At 35.2% G+C, this 19262-nt stretch overlaps 1 protein-coding gene across 2 annotated transcripts in view; it reads right to left on the bottom strand.

Moving 5' to 3' along the window:
- The window catches only part of LOC5569939 (nuclear receptor subfamily 2 group E member 1), a 53962-nt gene extending 47288 nt beyond the window's left edge, over nucleotides 1-6674 (bottom strand). Inside the window, exon 1 of one of the 2 annotated variants that reach the window (XM_021854500.1) lies at nucleotides 6384-6674. The gene's annotated coding sequence lies outside the window, so the exon portion shown is untranslated. The remainder of the gene's footprint in view (nucleotides 1-6383) is intronic. The other variant, XM_021854502.1, reaches the window with a different exon arrangement.
- Nucleotides 6675-19262: the final 12588 nt, after the last annotated feature.

Here is a 19262-nt window from a genome sequence, read left to right as displayed (position 1 = left end):
TCTCCAGATTTGTGGTCTTGAAAATTTGAGGTTTGGCTTCGATTCATCTTCACCTTAAACCACAATTTTGGCGCTGCTAAAAATATTTTTCACTAGTTTTCACCGATCCAATGCAATTTTAAAATATTGCTTCCTTGCGATCATCATGTATCTTAATTTTTCAACGCATTTTTGGCATGTGCTCCGATTTTCAATCAGTTTACATGATTTTTCGATAAAACATTGTATTTATTTGCAATATATTTGTAAATAAGAGGAACTACATGGTAAAGGTAAACAGAAATCTTTTGTTTGACTAAATAAATGTATAAATGACACAAAATTATGTCACAAAATAGTATCCTAATAATATAATTAATGTTGTCAGCAATCACATTTAAATGACTAGTGAAATATCGATTTTTTGAATGTGATTTACAGATACCGCAATAATAGGCAAAAAACTCTTTTCATTGTCCTCTCGGGCTAGGCATCTAATTCTTCCGAAAGAGGTGCACTTTGCGAAAAAGGACCACGTGATTATTGAGCTGAAATCGAATTCAGGTTAACTTCTGCGTTCATGAGTCCTCTCATGGCGTAGTGGTAACGCGCCCTAACTAGAGATCAGGGAGTCGTGAGTTCGATTCTCACTGAGTATCAATTTGTCCATTTAATCCAATTGCAAAATATATGTAATGTTTAGCTTTCGGTAGTTATCAATATCTAAATAATAACATATTTTGTTATTTACGGTTGCCTATATTTTTGATATTATTTTGTTATTACAATGGCGAAATATGATATTATTTAGTTTTTATGCCATACAAACCGAATGCCGGAAGAACGACAAGCAGAGATATCAAAGATATTATTCAACAGAGTACCCGGACGAGGCCGCCGAGTTCGTGGCAGACCGCGCACACGATGGCTTAAGGGCACTTAACGTTCAGGTCGTCTGGAGAAGGAGAAGACTCATCCATTCGCCGTAGATTCATCGTAGAGAATTATAGCCCATCAGGTATCAAGTAAGTATATCGGTCTAGGAGACAATTATACCAAAAACATAAATTCTCGCTACAGTACACTTTTGAGGTTCCATTTTGGTCTCATAACACCTGTGTTAAATTTCTGCTCGATCGGTGAAACTTATTCTTACAAAGCAAACCCGCAAGAGGTCACCCATTAACCTTTATACAAAATTTAAGCCCAGTTCTCGATAGATAATTTTACAATGAAGGACATTGCCGAAGACTGCGAAGCAGTTCGATGCTTATAAAAAAAAGTTTTTATACCCGAAATATTCGGGAATTGTACTTGGTTTCGAGAATCAAAAAGCATATCTAATTGAACATGTCTGTGATCTGTTTTATAGCCTCTCAATTATTTGAAGTGAATGTTTCTTCATATAATGTATAAATTTTTCATAGTTATTTTATGGTAGCGAGAAAAATGTGCCAGGGGGGGCACACAAATGATGTTTCGCAGTTCTTGGACTGTTTGGAAAGTTCTCGTTATCATTATCGATTCATTTTCCTCATCATACGTAACATTGAATGGAAAACAACGAAGATAATTTAATTTGAAAATATAAAAAATACGCGGAGTAAAATTAATATGGCGGAGCCATAATGGTAAGTTATAATTGAGAAATGATGTTTTGCCATCATAAAAACTCAAATAAGAGCATAATGTTATGATTAGGCATTCGTGGTTGTTTGAATGGTTTTGAATACAGCAAAGAGTGGACTTACTGAATGTCTTCTTTTAGCCACGATAAATGTCTTCTAAAATCATTCTAATGATAAATAGATACGATAGCTAAAGTGCTGTTGAATTGTTATTTGGGATGTGAAACTGTGTATTTACCACTACGGCTTTTACTTCATATTTGCGTCATTCTCGTCAATTATACCACGGTAATTAGGGAGCTTTTTCGACCTCTCCTTCTCTCTTGTCACGCCTTTTGTGTAAGACTTTCCAAAATTTTGTACGGCCTGTAACGCGGTGCCTGATCCCCTCCTTAGACCGTGACATATTTTGTGCAGAACTTATAGTGCTTGAAGAAATTTTCGAGGTCGTAACAACCCTGCATTTTGTTTGTAACGTTTGTGCTTAGTTATGATTTTTGTGAATCTTGTAAATATTCCAAAAACATAAAGCCGAAATTTAGACCAGAGACTTTTTTAAGTTGCCAGTAAAGTTGCGGGTGTGTACTTAAAAATCCGAGAACTTTTTGAAAATGTAGGCCTATTATACACAAAAGCGCGTGATCGGGTGGTGGGTGATCAATGAAATAATGAGCAGGTTGAAGATCAAATACCGGTTCTTCAAATTTAGCATAGCTACCTTTTTAACCTTTTCATTCCGCACTACAGAATCACTGATCATGAAAAATGCGTCTTTTACGCGCAGTTCTAATGCGAGTCAGTACGACGAACGAACGAACAGAAAAAGGCATTATGCCAAATGTCCATTATGCCAGACGTCCTTATGCGAAATGTCCCACCCCCGTCCGCTGTATTGTAAATATTCCAGAAATATCGTGTCGCACCACCTGTTCATCGATTTTGGAACGGCAACGAGCTGTAGAAAATCATTGACAGCTTTTCCGGAAAGCCCTCAAGATTAACCCCTCTACCGGCAGCTTCACATTTTACCGCAATAAAAACATTCAAACCTCGATAACTTTTTTGTTTCTCGATATTTTTGCACCATTTTCACAAGTTCTCAAAACACTCTTCCAGTTTTAGTATATGTATGTGTCAATATTGTTCATCGGTCAACTGGTTCCTGAGATATTCCAAAAATTCTTGGGGGACCGACGCGTAGCTATAACCCCCGTAAATATCTCAGGCTATAGAATTTTTATCGTATTCGGATATTTACTCTTAAGAACAATGCATTAATGAGAGTATGTTATGCAAAAATAAGCAATTTGATGCTGTCGTCTTCGAGTAATGAGCATTCGGGTGTCTGGTAGCATGCTCGCGAAATAAGGAGCTTAAAAACTTCAAAAAACATCATATCGTTATTTTCAGATATCTCCTAGAATGGGTAACCGATTTGTTTGATTTTTTCAGAGTAGCTCCTTATCACCTAGCTTTGTGTAGCCCACATTTTATTTTTTGATATATTAGCTTAGCTTAGCTTAGACTGACTACACATATCAATGGTTGCTATTCCATGCTTGACCGAAGTCAGTGAAAATGCACAAAGAATCAACTAGAAGATCGGCTGGGATTGGCCATAATCTTCTTCAGTGTGCATATTTATACATGGTCAATAACGGCGCCGGCCACGTCCTTGCAGTCAGGTTGGATTGGGGGAAGGAATGTTAGTGTGTAACCTTTGCTATTTGGAGACCGTGTTTGCCTCTGCATCTCCACAAAAGTTACTGGGAGGGATGTTTGTTAATGGAGAGGATCGTTGGGTCACAGGATTCACTTTGATAAGCGATTAGACCATGATAAATAATTATTGGTGAGATATACCCAGACAACCAAAATGTACGTATAACGAAATCACCTGGAGGCTTTATATGTGCAAAATTTCACTTATAAGATGTCGCGAAAAGGCCTTCTACGTACAAAAGTGGAGGCGATATGCGTGCATATATTATGTGATGAATAATAACACACAATGCGAGTGTATAAATACTCTACCGAATCAACCTGTGATCTAATGCGACTTAACTTATGATAACAAATGTTGATTTGACAGCTGCTACGGATTGATGCGACTTACTTTGTACGAGTGTACGAGACGAAACAAAATGTATAAATGAACTCAGAAAAGAAGTGTTTTATGCGAGGAAACTCATCAAACTGACGAGTTTATCCACGGTGTTTTGCGGGTTTGATGTAATTAGTGTGAATAAACGAGTTGTAAAGTGAACTTTCATGCGATTTCTGGTTGTCTGGGTAAACATGCTTATATGTAAATATAATAGTTTCATTTGATATGAACAATATCTATGTAGAGAAAAAATTATGCCGACACTTGACGTGACGAACCTTTCAAAGTTTGTTGAATAAAGTGAACCTTTCGCAAGTCTACACTCGTAGTGTCGAACCATTCAAAGTATTTTTAATTACAAACTTGAAGGTAAAAGGAAAATTGTACATACATAATTTATAAATCAGAGTTTATGTCGACAGTCACAGTGACGAACCTTTCATAGTTTGTTGAAAAATCATATTTACGTCTCACTTTTGTAACGATTAAAGGTGCAGCCATACATATTTTATAGATTAGAATAGTTGCATGAAACGAGCTCACCAATTGATCCGTCATCCTTGAGCAGCAACAATCCACTTTCAGCCTCACTCGTTTGCTCGGCTATATAATAGCACTCAGAGAAAATAGGCGCGCGACCTGAGAGGGAAAACAACTGACGACTGCTCGGGCTTTCTTGACGCACTGCCCAGGAGCAAGCGTCAACGTCGAAAGGTCAAAAAGAACTAATCGAACGCGGCACTTTTTCACTTTCATTCGACCGACGCGCGGCATGTTTGATCCTGCCCTCATCGCCGGCCCCCCGCTGGAGCAAGCGTCAAGGTCGAAGGATCAAACACAACTCCCCACATTTTATTTTTTGATATATTGACGTAAAACTAAATGGCCGCCAAAGACATTTTATATGGAGAATGTCGGTCCCCCAAGAAACATCGGAATATATTTAAAACCAGATCACCAATGACGAAGATTCTTAAACTACAATAGATTTGTGAGAACTTGTGAAAAAATGGTGCAAAAATATCAAGGGTAATTCGCCAATTATTGAACGAAAAAATGCTCGCTAATTGTTGAACACGCCATAAGGAATACACGGACTGTTCAACAATAGGCGAGGTTTTTAGCCGTTCAACATTAGGCGAATTTCCCTAAATCACAAAAAAAAAACGATAATCAAGGTTTGAATATTTTTATTGTGGAAAAAAATTAAGCTGCCGATATAGGGGTTCATTATAAGCTGAGACGAGCTCGCGAAGACGGTTTTCTTTTTCTATGATTGCTGATTTTTTTTCTTATTCCACTTTGTGTTTATACCAATCATGCGCAAGCCATTCAAACCCGCACATGAACCTCTCAGCAAAAAATGATTGCGTTTGCATCACACCGAATCATAAATAGCCTTTTAGGTGAAATTTCATGCCAGCAAACGTAGCAGACATTAGAAATAATGAATCTTGTGTTGAGATTTATCAGCAACTTTGGAAAAAAAATCTGCTCCGTTGACTGAGGTTTTTAATCACAGATTATTTCGAATACAATACTTGTCACTTTTTCAGCTATAAAATCGACGGGCTGCATTTGACGTTTCGTGACAGCGGAATTTGGACTGCATATGACGTTGATATTTTTCCTCTCCGCGAGTCTCTCTCAGATTATAAGTAGAAGGTCTTGGACTCGATTCCGGGACTGAAAAACTAATTCCAAAACTAATCCTTAGTAGAGGCCTCTTGCCATACTCATAAAAAGATCTTTCTTAGAATGTTCCTTGATAACTTCCTCCTAAATAGATCTTAATAAATTTAGTTGAGATTCCAAGATAATTTACGAGATTCTCGACAGATTTCACGTTTTTTAAGACCTATGTCAAGTTTCTATGCTGTGATTATAGGCGAAACTCACTCAAAATTCTAATCATTTTTTTTTGTACAGACCGAGTCAATCATAAATTTCTTTCTATATGCTCAGCGGATTACAGTGGTAATCCCATATATGCCTAGAAAAATCAGAGACGAATTTCCATTGAAATGAGATATAGATTCTGAGCGGAATTTATCTAAGGTCCGAGTTTCTCATCATACTTAATGCAAAATTCACACGTTATTCTTGAATCGAAAAGATCCTGGACCGACCGGGAATCGAATCTAAACACCTTCAGCATAGCCTTACTCAGTAGCCGTGAACGTTACAGTTTATAAATAAGATTTTTACTAGATTTCTTGATAAATATTCCTAACAATACTGAAGGCGTTCTCAGAAATTCAAGAGACGCTTTTCGAACCTTCAGGAATATCACAGGGATTCTTGTAATTCCGTTTGATTTGTGAAGTATTGCTTCACCAGTTTCACTGTAACCGTAATTTTTCAATGGTTATTTTCTAGAACCAAAATATGCATTATTCGATAAACATTTTTTTCTCTCCAAAAAACGATTATTTTTGTGTCCCAGCCTTTTAGAGAAGAAAATAGCACTGCTGGCAATATCGGTAAAACATAATAGTCTTGAAAACAAATGGAATTATCACTTGTCTTTTTGTCAAAACCGTTTATTTAATTCTATTTTTTGTTTAAACAATTTATGTCAACGATTTTAACATTTCTATAATACTGCATAAATTTGCCAAGAACTTTTCCACAAAATGAAAATCTATGAATTTTAACCAATCACTAACCTGGAGCTAATCACTAGTCGAAAGAAGAAATACACTGTTCCACTGCACACTCGTACGCGTTTCACTTCTGACATGGAACCACCTACCGACGCGTGTCCTTCCGGTTTGCTGTTCCGCGAGCAATTGATCTATCGTTCGACAGGAAGAGGCAAACACTCATTCGAACCCAATTTGGTGACCGCCGAGTCGTGATCCAGTGTTCGCCCTTTTGTCGTTTTCGTCACCACCGCTTGGCCGACACGACCACCCAATCATCACGCGAGATCATAAGGCCCCAGAACCATATGCTATCAGGTCAAACGTAACGCGCCAGTAGTATCGCATATCATTTGCGCGCGCGACACCCAATCACACGTGCTCGTGATAATTTAACCACACCGTACACACCAACATGATGCCTACCCGAGAAGAATGTGATTTCAAAATCTTATGACTATGATATTAAATTTTTGATTCAACAACATATTGATAATAGTTTTTGATAATAATCACTCTTCAAAATTGGATATAGGGTAGATGTTACAATTATGGATGCAATTAGTCAACAGTATGAATAGAAATCTGATTTAATTCGCGTTTTTAAACGTTGGCATGATTTTTCAAAGTTTTTTTGAAGCCTTGCGAAACAGATGATTTTTAGTATTAAATTAGCTTAAAGCTTTTAAAAATGAATTTTCAAAATCGTTGTACTTGTACCGATTGTGGCAATAGTGTTCCTGGCATTCGCCTTAAAAGTGTACCAATTCTGGACTTACGATATTTTCACGAAATAATCTCAGATGCCGTCCAGAGCGATAGATAATGCAACGCTAATAAATAATGAGCTGATTGATGTTCCAAAAATGTTATGTTAAATTAATATTAGGTCAGTTTATCACAATGTTTTGATCAGAGCAAATAAGTTTTCGATAAGGAGTATAATCAGAATATTACCATATTGAGTCATCATATACGATGATACCAGAACATCAAAATTAGTTTTCAATTTGTTCTCATTCCTTGCTCGGGTATCTTGTGGTCTTTATTATGCTATACGAACACTGGCCATATCCCTGCACCAACTGCAAGCAGCGCGCATATTCGTCCTGCCAGCGGATTGTGAAAAGTGGGTGTGGTTTGCTCTTCGCGCGACCGGCGTTGACTTTTCGCCCCCTTCGGTGATGTAGTTTACAATAACAAGAGCAGCGTGATTCAATGCAAGAACTCACCAACTAAGAAGCAGCAAAAGCTAAGTGAGAATGAACGGGACAGACTTCGTCAATTTTCATAAACGCTGATTGATATGAGCTGCTAACAGCAATAAGGATACGAAAAAGAAAAAGGACACATGGCGTATTGGCTGCCCGGATAATGATGCTTTGTTAACCGTTATTTTGGAAATTTCCATTTTTAGGTGCTGGCATTGTATATTAAAAAGATACTTTGAAAATAACCCGAAGAGATATTTTTGTAATGAACGCATCTATTATTACTCTCGGTAACAATTGAACATTTCCATGACCGCAAACAGAGTTGGTCAAAAGAGTGAAATATTTCCTATCGCGAAATTAGTAACCAATTACAATCAAAGCCCCACAACTCAATACGTACTACCTCGATAGTCGCTTGAAACGCAGTGGCATTTTATATTGAGCAACTATCAGAAATATTTGTTCTTCAAGTTCTACAGAATCAACACAAGTTCATACGGTATCTTTATTTCGACACTGTATTTTAGCATTTGTTTTTTCAAAAATGTCATAGCAGAATATCATGGATCATAACTAATGTTTTGATAGCGCCAGATAGGCTACTTTTGATTCCGGGGGCTACTTCGGACATTCACGTTTTAGATTTATGTATTTGCAACAATTTTGATAAATATAATATTCGTCATGTATTTCCGATCTTTCCTTGTACGGCAAAGCATACCAAATTATTCTCGGAGAACCAGCTTGTTGAAGACTAGCTTGGGCTGCAAAAAAACAAGTGGATCTCTGGCCATGGTGCAATGTAAACTAAGTTTGGGAAGTGTCACGAGGAAATGAGGACATCAGATTGCAACCATGAGAAGTCGATAGGAGCATAAATGTTGAAATAGAAGTGGGAATGATTAGCATTCGCAATATGAAAAACAACAGGTAGTACTTAAATCGTTTAACTAAAAAATCAGCAAACAAATGTAAATAAAAAGAACTTTACTGAAAAAGACAGTAACATTTCGCAACAATTTTTACTGACTTAATCAGTATTTTTTTGACAGTTTGATTAATTCTGGTTTGCGAAGTTTTCGGTAAAAATAATTTTTTACCGACTTAACTCTGCTGTTCAAAAACCCAGTAAAATTTTACTGACTTCGGAAGTTCTTTTTATTTACATTTTTTTGCTGATTTTTTAGTTAAACGATTTAAGTACTACCTGTTATTTTCATATTGCGAATCCTTATCATTCCCACTTCTATTTCAACATTTATGCTCCTATCGACTTCTCATGGTTGCATGTTTCCTCGTGACACTTCCCAAACTTGGTTTACATTGCACCATGGCCAGAGATCCACTTGTTTTTTTGCAGCCCAAGCTAATCTCCAACAAGCTGGTTCTTCGAGAATAATTTGGTATGCTTTGCCGTACAAGGAAAGATCGGAAATACATGACGAATGTTATATTTATCCATAGGCAAATTTAATGCGCCACCATCATAGAGGTCGCTGGCGAAGAAGGAGAGAAATGTCACTGAAAATGTTTGTTTACGTCCAAAATTCATTTTTTTAACCCAAAAATTAAGTAACTATCAATCAATTATTGAACATTTTTCCATTGGCATAATAATTTAGAACTATTGATTCGAAGAATCCGGAAGTTTATAACCTATGTTGCCAAGCACCATTTTTTTCAGTTTTCTCCCACTAAACGTACATGAACACTGACCGGATCTGTACATTTTCGAAGGTAACAAAGTTTATTATGTTTTTCGGTGATCCCTGATCATCTACAAAATAGTCATTCCGAGAAAAAGTGTAAATTATGTGCTTCTTCCTATGCTGCACACGGTGTTTTCTCAACCCAAACCCCTTTTTTGAAGGTTCTTCTACTGGCCACCAGATGTCGAATTGACCATTTAGCTTTGAAAATATTTGCCTATCAGAATCGGAACAGCCACCCGTAGGTTCAGTATGCAAGGCTTATTTATGTTGCTGCGCAATCTAAGCATCGGCCAAATTGTCCAGCATTGTGCGAGTCCAGCTGCACGAACATAGGCGGAAGACCGTTGTAATTTTTATTCGTTAGATTTCCAAATACTTACCATGAGCAGTGACGGAGCTGGACGAGTTTAAATACCAATAAAATGAATATTTCTATCTCAAACATTAAAATTTTCATCAGTAGGCATTCTATTGCTGAAGTTTTTTTTAACTCTTGACAGATAGCAAACGTGATTAATTGTTTTCATTGCATATTTACGAAAACTCGGTAAAAAAGAATCGATACTGATTAGTCAGTAATAATATTTTACTGGGTTTTTGCTTTTCTCGGTGAATTTGAAATTTTACGGTGCTATCAGCATATTTTTTTACCGAGTTCAGTGAACTAGGAAAAATATTACTGAAAATTGGTAATTTTATCCAAAAGAGCTTAAATCTCAGTTTTTTCTGTGGTTTACTGATTGAAACCCGTAAAATAAATTACCGAACAGCGATATCGTTTTTAAGTGTGTAAGATTCGACCATAACGAAGGAGGCTTATTTGTTCGTCATGACGCCGAGCCTTTGTGGTGGACCACTGCAGCAAATCGTCATCCAACGCTGGTTGAGTGACGATGACGATTCTTTTTTTAGTTTCGTCGACGACTTTTTCCATTTGACGGTGACGATTGTCTACCCTGACCAAAACCCTCACCCTTCAGCAAATACTCACGGGTTCAAATAGTTTTAGTCAGTATACTAGTACACATATCTAGTTTCTGTAAGTGACCAGCGGAACTGTGGCCTGAGGTTTTCCGGTGGGTCACTGGGTCAGGTCTGATTGATAAGGGCACTTTTTGGGACATGCCAAATTATCTTTTTTTTTGTATAAATATTTGTATAAATCATTAAGATTATCGGAGGTGGCCACTCGGACTTAATGTCCTGAAGAACCGGCAAAAGATTTGTGAAGTAATCTTTTCTTCTTTTTATTGGCATTACGTCTTCACTGGGACAGAGCCTGCTTCTCAGCCTAGTGTTCAATGAGCACTTTCACAGTTATTAACTGAATGCTTTCTTTGCAAAAGTTGCCATTTTCGTATTCGTATATCGTGTCGCAAGTATGATGATACTTTATGCCCAGGTAAGTCAAGGAAATTTCCATTACGAAAAGATCTTGGGCCGACCGGGAATCGAACCCAGACACATTTAGCATGGCTGTGCTCTGTATCCACGGACTCTAAGCTGGCTAAGGAAGGCCCCTTGTGAGATAATAAATCGTTTCAATTCTCGGAAAGTAATTATCGAACCTAATACTTCACTGAAATGCGTTCCCATAAGCTTGCCACAGATGTTTAGATACAAATTGGTCACTTTACTGTAAATTTAAGGCGTTCTAGGGACCCAAAAATAGCCATTTGTACGATCAATCACATACACGAAACAAAAATCGTAGCAAAAATTGTTATTTTAAAAATAAAAACATACAAAAAAAATAACAGTTTTTGTAAATTTTTAAAACAATCGATTTTAATTGAATCTTTTTGACATGCGGTGTCTAAAGCCACTGATAACAACATTTTTACACTAAGAATAAGGTTATGTTCATTCTGATGTGATAGCTTGGTGTTTTAAGGTTTACAATGTTGATACGTTTGAAAACTGTTTGTTCCTTCCATACAATAACATCAACTTTGGAGGGCTTGATTAGTATTATTACCGAACTAGTCATAACATTTTTTTTACATTACTTCAGGTGAAAAAACATAAAAAACATATGTTTGATTTTTTTTCTGGATTCAAAACTTGGAAAGTTTTGACATGAGCAGTGTTTGCAGTAAATATTACCAATTTCACTTTAGTCCATAATAGTTTAAAGTATTTTGCAAGCTTTTCAACTTGATACCTACAAATCGCTCCCGTGATGTACCTAACAGCTCTTAAATTTTAAGTTTTTACAAAAGAGGGAAGGGAATTATGACTCTACCTAGTTTAAATATTTAATGTGTGCATACGATGGATTTCTTCAAGTCGAGTGTAGTACACGACACCGAAGACAGTCTTACAGTAGAGGTCGAAATACGCGTATCTGACAAAGGATACAAACTCTAGTGGAATTAAATGGTATAGTACCAAAATAGTTTCTTTTTAAATTTATATTTAAATCTTGTCATACTTGGTCGGAATACGTATTTTAAGGTTAGGCGGGGCTTAGTGAGTAGTGTTCGTTGATCATATTGTGACCCAACGCCATAAAAATCAGCCTTTTTAAAATAACTATCTCGAAGCCTAAACAACCGACTTGCTTACTTTTCCGTTGCTTTATATCAACATCAACAACATAAACGTTCATTTATATCAGCATAAACAATCGGATATTTGTAAATGACAGTTCCTTTTGAAAGAATGTAAACCTGAAGCAGAGGCGCGTCCACGTGCGAAACCATGTGTAGGATACATGTTAGCAAATACTGTGCATTGCGCGATTATTTATAGCGGCGGCGATTTTGAAAACTTCTTGAAATGCTTGTAAATCGTCGCAGCTACTTCAAATCGTTTTGTATCCTCTGCGCGACTATTCCTGGTTGTCCAAGGTATGATCGCGCAGAAGACACCAAAATTATTTGTAGTAACTGCAACGATCTACAGCGTTTTTTTAAGATCGTCGGCGCTAGAAATTCATAATTTTCTCTTGGAATTTAATCATAAATTCATTTATGATTCATCATTTATTCAGGGATTTGCCCAAATGTTCAGATATTACTCCGATATTTTCTGAAGAAGTTCATTTAGTGATTATTTTCCATGGAATTTCTCCGCGAATTTTGTTTAGGATACATCGAGAATTCATCAAGGTTAGGAGAGCCATTTCGTGACATACAAACATTATTCCATTTTTATTTATATAGATTATATTTTAGGATTCATATAAGATTTCAACTAGGGATTTTTCTAAAGATACCTGCAGCAATTACTCCAAAGATTCCTTCAAAGATTTCTACATAAATTCTCCAGTAACTCTTTAAAATTTTCTCAAGTGTGTCAAGAATATCTCCAGGAAAATGCCAAGGTTATTTATCTGAAAAATAAATCCGTGAGATATATCTAAAGATTCCTAGAGTAAAATCTAATATAACTTGGGTTAGTTTTAAAGTCACCCTTAATGAACAAAGATCTCTGAAATAACTTCTGGACTCTTTTGAAGATTTCCTAGAGAATTTGCTAATATAATCGAAAATCAAATCAATCGAGTTTCGGGATAGTAGGTATTCCGTAGGATTTTCTAAAGAAATTTCTCGTAAAACATTGGAAATAATCTTAATAGAAATTTGTGTAGGAAAGATCAGAGAAAATATTTAAAAAAAAATGGCTGTAGTATAAACTGGAGTGAAAACTGAAATAAACTTTTGAGAATTTTTTGAGAAACTTTTAAAGAAATGTTTGGTAAAAATGCAGTAATTTTGGATTTCTTGGAGGAAATGTGAATGAATCATTGAAGGAATCCACATGAACAAAAGGAGGAATTCTTGCTGGGTTTCTTGAAAAAAAAAAACTTAAGCTATTTTTTTTTCAAACGATTTGGAAAGAACTATTATCAAGGATATTCTCAATCCTCGGAAGAAATTCTATAGAAATCTTTGGAAGATCTCCTAGCTAGAGTAACAACTGCAGAATTAGACTGAAGGATTCATGAATTTATGAGTATCTGGAGGGAATTTCAGGATAGTTTTAAAATAATTTATAAGTAATACCTGAGGAAATTACTGCAGCACACTTTGAAAACTCGCTGGAAGAATTTCTAGGAGAATTGGTAGATAAATCTCTGGAAGAATTTCAGGGAAATTCACTGTAGGATACCCTGAAAGTATTCTAAATAAAATCACAATGATAATTCCTGAAGCTTTTCCTCGAAGATAATCTCATTATAATATGTAAAAATATCTTTGGAGCCTGTACAATTCTAGGATTTAATGCCAGCAGAATGAGGAAAAACGATCCTGCCGAATTACCACGTTACATTCAAATTTTGTTAGGAAAAAAGACCATGAGGGGGGAGGGAGTTTCTGAAAAACCGAAAAAATGACCACGTGGTGCACTAAAATCGACAAGTTAAAAAATGTACTTTTGATTGCATGAGCGGTAATTGGATCATAAAAAAAATCCTTACTGACTTAATAGCCGCTCCATAGGTTTCGTGTTTTCGGTATAAACATTTATTTTAACTAAGAAAATAATGTCACAAGGCTTCATTTGAAAATTGTTTATGCTGCCGATTGTACGAACGAAACATCCATTCATATACTAGTAACCGGAAATAGGGGCTTGAGCGGTTATTGGTGCTTTGATGGCATGCACATCTCAAAATCTATAAAAACTCCTTGTACAGCAGAGTTGATGTGAAATAGTTTACCATATTTATGCTATACTTGACCAATATATCATTCAACTCGTCTCACCTCACACGCCGCGCAGAATAAGCACATATGTGAGTAACATAAAAGATAAATATATTTAATCGACATCATAGCACAGGCAAAAACTTTTGAAAATTTAATGCAGGTTACGATTTATAACAATTTCAATGAAAAAAAGCTTCTTTTTGAAAAAAGGTGAGGTGTTTAGAAATTATCTATTTTACTTTTTCTAAGTTACTAAACTTAGTTGATTTATGCCATTATAATGTACAGGAATCGACTGTGATGGAGGTTATGTTTTTGGGGTTTTCGGCTTTCAGTCTCTAGGGATCATAAACGGATTATAAATATCAATATGCTTTTGGCTTGTTTTGCGAAGTAAAACGTCAATATTAAAAGTTAAAGGGTCTATTTTGTAAGACACTGAATATTATCAAAAATGACTATCTCGAAAATTGGTAAAAGTGGTAGGAAAATCTAGATAACAACGTTTTTATGTGAATATAAGATTTCTCATACTATTTGTTTATACTATTTATTGTTTACTATATATTGTTTATATTATTTATTTTTCTTATACTATTTTGTAGGATTTCTTATACGTTTGAATTATTCTCTTATTTGAAAATGATTCAGAAGCTCTTCCTTTTAATTGCAGTCAACTATCCCTTATTCGATAATCCGTATCTTGTTATCGAGTTAGAGAACCATATTAAAAGTTGGTTTTCATAACTAACTTGATGGTTCCTTGGATCGCATTTGCACCGGTTTTGTGTTCTGTAAATCGATTCCTCTCTTAACTCGATCCGATGGTCCAAAATCTCTTAAAAAAGTACTACCCAGATAAACAATAATAATATATTATTTTAGCTTTTTTTGACAAACTTTTGGCTTCGTGTCTATGTGTTTAGTATTGTTGAGCTGTTCTATAGAGTATGAACCTTTCGTTAGGATTTTTTCCGATCATGCCACTGGCTGTTGCAAGAAAATACGTCATAAGCAGGCATTGCAGATTTCGCTCTCATTTGATTTTGAAGCACGATCAAAGCAAACGAAGAAAAACATCCCATCTGTTGCGGTCCACGATCGACAATTTATCGCAAGTTGTAACAAGTCTGATAAATGGAAGCAGCGAACGAGAGCCCCAAAGAGAGAGCGATGATAAAATGCATTTTTCTCGCTTGTTTACCGTTAGAGGTAGGTGTTTTTCTTTACAAGTATGACAAACAATCGGCGAACTTCCGATGGCAATAGTGTCCTCCAGGTTTGGAGCTTATTTAGAGGGATTTTATCATGCACTGCCATCCCCCTGATCTGATCAAATTTGTAGCAGTATACGATAAACAGTCTCTCATAATGTGCTGCATATTATGAGCGATACGTGAGAGATTCTCTCAATTTTCTCAGGACTCAATTCCTGGTTTAATGGTCAAACTACGATTTTGGTCTAGCAATTCCTGACCCCCAGTTTCGGACAGCTTGATTTGTTATATGATATCTTTGAAGTTTTTGTACCAGTGGCTCAAAATACATTCATTTTTCGTGGAGTTTATTAATCATGGTACAAAGATGCAATAAAAATAAGAACAATAAAAATTCAGAACAACACGTAAAATGTGTTATTTTTCATCATATATGAAAGAGGTTTTTTGATTGATGACTTGCAGACTAAGTAAAACATATATGCATATGAGCAATTCTCGCTGAAACCAGGCCGCCATTGGCGCCCATCGTTAGAATTCTTATTTTATGTCACTGATCGCTAGTATATGCTAGAACTAAAGGGTGATCATTTCGGGTCCCTCAAATTGGTGGACCCCTCGTGCGCCAGCTAGCTAAACAGTTTGCGAAAATGACCTTTTATTGATAAATCTTAGATATTTCTTCACGTGATATGTCTCATATTTCCCTTAGAATACATAGCAAACTTAGTGGCACCGTATAGAGGAAGGATATAGCTTTTAATCCACTTCTTCTTCACTCGACTCGAAGAAAACACCAACGATCGGAAACTTGTTTCTTTGTTGTACAAAATCGTTCATATCATAGGGGAAATACCATTGCTCACCTGGTTTTTTGTAGTCTATCTTACTCAATATTTCCTCAGCATTCAAATGGTGACCTCAGAACTCTGAACGAGCGGTGCGCTAATGGTGAAAAAACGGTTTCTCTAACAAAATTCAAGATAGCGGCCAAATTCAAAATGGCCGCCGATCTATACGATCCCTCTAAGTTTGCTATGTGTTCCAAGGGAAAAATGAGACATATCACGTAAATAAATACCTAAGATTTATCAAAAAATGGACTTTTTCGCAAACTGTCCAGCTAGATGGCGTAAAATTTTCTGAACTTTCAAGAAAAAAATAGATCAGCCCGGATCCCGAGGCCTCCAAAACACGAAAAAACGGAAATTTTATATCTTTCTTGAAAAGTCAAAATCTTTAGCTTTCAGTTCGTCAAATTGAAAATCGGTCAAGCGGTTCAAAAGTTAATTTTTTTTTTAAAATAAAAAATTTGTGAAATCGCGATTTTTTGGTCACTCTATTTCGGAAATGGTCTAAAAAATCCAAAAACACGAGTATCCTTATTTCGGATAAAGAGCAAAATATCAAATTTTTACGGAATTCGGTGACCCACTAGATCGGGTTTTCATGAAATGGCTGTATATGTGTATTTTTTCGAGTTTTATAATTTTCTAAATTATGTTCATCAATGAATAAACGTTTAAAGCATCAATGAGCGATAATCTGAAGAATCAGGTTGAAGTGAATAAAAAAATCATTTTGTTATCAAATTATTATGCACTGTTCAGTTCCATGAGTCATTTGGATACCTACAGGGTGTCTACTCGTTTACTGAAATGAAATTCCCTGATATTTCCAGGTTTATCCAGCTTTCACAAAAAAAAAATCCAGGTTCAAGAAATACTCTAATTTTATATGTCTAAGGGCTGATTTTTTCACCCCACTTACTGCCGTGAATCACAAGTCATTTTACATTTAGTCCCATCTGTAAAAAGTAGGCGTTGAGAAAATGGGCGCTAAAGTTTTCAAACTCGTTTTCCATACAAATATACAAAAAAATCCTGAGAATTGGAGCATGTTAAAATCTTAATGAAACTTTCACAATTTGCTTTTTATTACGATATCTTTCCGAGAAAAATATAAAGATGATCAAAATATGGTTCTTTTTTGTGTTACACAACGCGGAAATCTGTAGTGGGACTGACAAGCGGTTACTTTCCATTATGGGACAATTTAACTTGTTGTTTTTTCCTAATTTTTCCGAACTCAATTTTGACGATAATGCAGATGGGACTGACTTGCGATTCACGGCAGCTTAGGTCTTAAATCTAGTTTCATCATATGGGTAAACGTGGTTTACGGCTTAAGCGAAGGTGAAGAAAACGGCCCTTAACATATTAATGCAATTTTAAAATGTTTTCAATTTAATTGCTATTTATACACTTCTAAACATTATTTAAAGCATGCTGAAGCGATTCCAATATCCAATATTACAATATAGTGTCCCAGAAAGTATGGGCACGACTTTGATAATGAAAATCTTAGTACTTTTCCAAACAATCAAATATTTTTATATTTTTGTATTTTTCTATACGCTATTTCAATCAGCATCTGTAATAAATTTGTTTGGTTTAATAATCGTTTACTTTAAAAATTTTGATTTTAGAAAAACCATTCTTATCTGATCAGCACAAACCCTACATTTTGTTTTTTTTTTTGAAAAATAACTAGTAAAATATGTTTTTATCAAAATATTTCGCCGTGGTGAGTTCAAGTACATTGTATCAAGGATGTTTTACATAAATTTTTGTTTAAAATTTTATTTGGCATTGTTAGAGAACAGCAGAAAAAATGATAAAATTAAAAAATCTCTTTTTTTCTTTTCACATAAGACTACATCATGAAGTTATAACTCTTCAGGTATTTTAAATAGTAATAAAAATAATAAATTTCAAATTTACGAAAGGTTAATCCCTATTCTCCAGGACAGGCATCTTTAATTTTTTATTTATTGATGGTTTTACGTAAATATAAGGATTTGTTTTTTGACCATTTTCAAATCGACCATGGCTGAAGTCGGATTTTTAGTTCCAATACTAATTTCACGCTTAAGTTTAAAATTTCAATTTGAATAAGTGAAAGTTCGATCAATTATCACATCGCCGCTGATAAATATATTTTTTTAGATTTTTATTATACGCACTTTCATAGACATAGAGCAAATTTTGTAAAACAAAGTCGCTCAAAAATAAAGCGATTTGTGCTGGACTGATAAGAGATGCTTCAAATAAATGTTAAGTAATCAACACATTTATAGTTAAATTATTCTTTAAAAAAAAACTCAATCTACTCTTATTAATCAAATGTGTAAAAATCAGATTTTTGTCTTCACTAGTCTTGAAATGGCAGTATGGTGAAGTCGTGCCCATACTTTCTGGGACACCCTATAAGAAGATGCTAACAATACCAAAGCTTAAGTTTTATTCAAATGAGTTCAAGTTTTATTTCCAATGGTGATGTATTTTATTTCGTTTGTAAGAGCTCTGTAAACTGAATGGAACTCTCAAATACATCAGTATGATTCTTCTTGAAAGTATTTTAAGCTCTTCATGGGCGAAGATTTCCAAGATTTTTGCTAAATTATTGCTAAGATAATTGAAAAATATAAAAGAAAAAAATCATATCTCGCAGGATATTGTGACGGAACTCATGGAAAAAACAAGACGATAATTGTGTAGTAATAATTATTACTACAATCGTAGGATCTCATAACAAAAAATCAATATTCCATGGGGATTTTTTTAGAAATTTATTGTAAAACGTTTGGGTGAACTCCGAAATTCCTTGAATGAAACGCTGGAGAAATTCCTAGAAAAAAAATTAAAGAAACTTAATATTGTTTCATTTGGTCAAATTTAAGGAATTATTTGTAATGTTCTTAATAGATTCACTCGAATAACCCCTCGAGGAACTTTTGAAGCTATTCGTTGGAATAACCGTGGATGAAATGGCGTTGAAATTCTTGTCGCATTTTCTTGGAAGAAATGTTGTGGGAAACTTTGGATATCACTTAGATTAACGACTGTAGAATTCGGTTGATAAGTTAGTGAAAAAATATCTCGAGGAAGTCCTAGGATAGACTTTGTTCAAAGTATTCTCTGAGAAAACTACTAAAGGTAGTAAACGTTGAAATGCTCAAGGAGTTCCTGAAGCAAATTCTGGAGGAATTCCTGTAAGCATCCTATGGAAAATTGCTGAAGGAATTGATTGAGGAATTTCT

The sequence above is a fragment of the Aedes aegypti genome, chromosome 3 (assembly GCF_002204515.2).
Source record: "Aedes aegypti strain LVP_AGWG chromosome 3, AaegL5.0 Primary Assembly, whole genome shotgun sequence".
Lineage (NCBI taxonomy): Eukaryota > Metazoa > Arthropoda > Insecta > Diptera > Culicidae > Aedes > Aedes aegypti.
Note: the sequence above shows the minus strand (reverse complement) of the source record. Positions and strands in the feature narration are given on the sequence as shown.